The sequence below is a fragment of the Otolemur garnettii genome, unplaced genomic scaffold (assembly GCF_000181295.1).
Source record: "Otolemur garnettii isolate 467f Iridium unplaced genomic scaffold, OtoGar3 scaffold00076, whole genome shotgun sequence".
NCBI classification, from domain to species: Eukaryota; Metazoa; Chordata; class Mammalia; order Primates; family Galagidae; genus Otolemur; species Otolemur garnettii.
The window spans coordinates 4,506,837-4,509,826 of record NW_003852471.1 but is presented as its reverse complement, the minus strand read 5'-3'; positions in this window follow the sequence as shown (position 1 = coordinate 4,509,826).

The window sequence follows — 2,990 nt, the reverse complement described above, 5'->3', positions numbered from 1 at the left end:
AAACCCACAGCAGATTGTCTTCCCTTCTGATTAAGAGCTTATGCTGTTGTGGCTCTCAAATCCCGTTAAGGAATGACCCGCTCAGGTGATAGCAGTCTGTGACAACTTGCCTTTCTATACAGCCAGTGACAAGCTCTGATTGCATGTAGGTTTGGTTTGTTTGACTGTTTGGTGCCTAGGGAAACCTCAAGCAAATCTTCTTTAGTATCACTGTCAGCCCACAACACAGTGCTGATTGCAAAGTGATGCCTGATGTGTCGGTGTGTACAAGAGAGCGTTCTTCTGTCCCAGCACCATCCTTCACGGATGCAGAATAAAGGACATCGATACAGGGTTTGGGAAAGAAGTCGCTACAAGCAGAGGACAGAGTGAGGACATAGCGAAATGCCAGGAGCAAAGGTGGCTGGAGACTCCTTTTCAAAATTTCCCTCCTCAAATTAATTCCTAGCAATTTCCTTTTATTCCGTGATGTTTTATATCATGTCCTGAAAATATGAGAAGGGGGGGAGAGAAATATGATCTATGGAGTTAGGATTTAGGGCTATTTTATGCCCACATCAGTGAGCCACATGCCTTTTGCTAAGAAGGTGTATATTAAATTATTCAAGGTCACGTATTTTTCATTTGCAATTCAAATTAAAACGTACCTATCTTGCAGTGTTTGCCCCTTGTTTTCAGCTGCTCTTTGTCTCCCTACCTCCCTGCCAGCCCAGCCCTCCCCCTGCCTCTCCTCCCACCTTACCTTCACCCCTTAAGGAATGAGGAAGCACTTCTTGTTCTGATTTGTGGAATCACTAATGCACGCCCTACATCAGTCAGCCAGCTCTCATTTTCACGTAATGCAACGTGTTTACACAATCACTGCCTATTTATATGAAGTGTTCTAATATTAAACAGTTATTTATGTGAAAGTAATTTCTGAAATACATTGTCTCTGCCAGTTGAAACTGGTAAAAAATTTTGTCCCTATCTGTAAAAAGGCTTTATCAGTGCTCAACACTACAAAGCCCTCAAGATTTCTTTATCTTTCTCAAATTGGCTGAAAGTAGGAACAGATTCAATTTGCTAAGGATCCATGTTTTTGACACAAAGACAAATCTCCACTCCTGCTCCAGCCTTCATAAAACAGTAATTCATTTTAAAACCTCTCAGGATCACGGATTCTCCAGACAGAATGAGCCAAGTCTTGCTTTCCCATTAATTTCCGTGTGTTCTTCCTCACTTTAGCAAATAGGTATAATCACTGTCTTGATGAGTCAGGCTCATAGCCCCGCATCTGCTAGAAAGGTAAAAATTATTTTCCCCACATCGCATTACAAAGTGAGGCTCATAATTTTCATACAGTTGCTGGTGTTCGCTCATTTGCCAAAACGACCCCATGGAAGGCTTTTAGCGCTATAGCAATAATGAAAAACAATGACTAGAGACATTTCCAAAGGTCAATACATAAAGATAGTAACATGAACTCGATAAACTCAGAGTTTCATTCTTTTTAAATTATTCATAGATTAATAAATGAGTCTGCTTCTCCCCGGCCTGACAAAGCAAGTGGCAGACACAGGTGGTTCAGAGTTGTTTTTTTTTAAATATACTCAGCTAGTTCCTTAGGCCTTAGGTATGGAATTTGATCAATGCGAACTAGGGAAGATGATTCAATATATTTGAATATGAGTATGTTATTGATATAAAGATTAAGGCATAATTATAATTGAAACTGATGTCATGATAGAATAAATGTTGAGCTCAGGAAGGGGACGAGTGTAACAGAAAAATCTTTATATCACCAATTTCTTGCCTACATGCTGTACAAAAAGGTAAAGGCCAAAATACTATTGTTCTGCGTATGACAAACACAGCGTCTGGTCCCAAGGATAAACAAAAGGCAGCACTGAAGCATCAACTCTCTCGACTTTGCTCAGTATTCCCAGCAGCTTCACAGGGTGTCCCTGTACAAGACAGACAACCTTGTAATTTACTTTGAGTGAGAAATACATGCTGCACAGTCACAGACTGAGATATAGCCGGGAGGGTTCCACGACCACTCATACCCTGCCCGACTTACAGGCAGCGTTTCTAGGCCTTTGCCTTGTTCATAGATGGGGAAGAGCAGCGAGGCAGTACATGTACTTGGCCAAAGGTGATAGGAAGCAAAATATCACTGGAGATTTATGCAGCCATCTCTGGGTATCATCAAGGGCCTAGTTCCAGAACCCTCACTGATGCCAAAGTTTAGGACACACAAGTCCCTTATGTAAAATGGCATAGTATTTGCATATAACATACATACATCCTCCCTTTAAATAAACATACTTTAAATCATCTCCAGATTTACTCATCACATCCAATACAATGTAAATTATCATATAAATAGTTGTTATACTGCATTTGTGAAATTTGTGTTGTTTCTTATTGTTGCATTGTTAGTTTTCATTGCGTGTTTTTTCTTAAGTGTTTTCCATTAGCAGTTGGTTGAATCTGTGGATATGGAACACGCAGATATGGAGAGTGACTGTAGTGTGAAATCTCACTTCAGATTTTGTAACTACAACTTGGCCTTTGTAGGAACTTACTTCACATGTATTTGAAAAATCAAGAATGGAGAATTTTAGTTAACGTGTTCCCTGAATGTTTGTATTATCAAATAGGAGTGGTAAATGCCAATAATCTCTGGAAAGTGCAATCTCAATCCAAGTCTCAAAGAATTCCTATACATAAATTCCAAGGAACATATGGTCACATTAAAACATACCTATACATACTGACCCTCCATACACAGACAAGAAAATGAAGCACCGTGAGTGACAACCAGCAGAAATAATATAGCAAAATCAGAACTGTAGAGATTATCAAATACAGAATATAAAATAAGCAAGTCTGATATATTTAAGGAAATGAAAAGTTTTAAGCAAGGAATAAGAGACAGTTTTTAAAAAATCAAGAATATTGAAGAAATTGAATGAAACATTTAGAAAGGAAAAAATTGCTTAGAC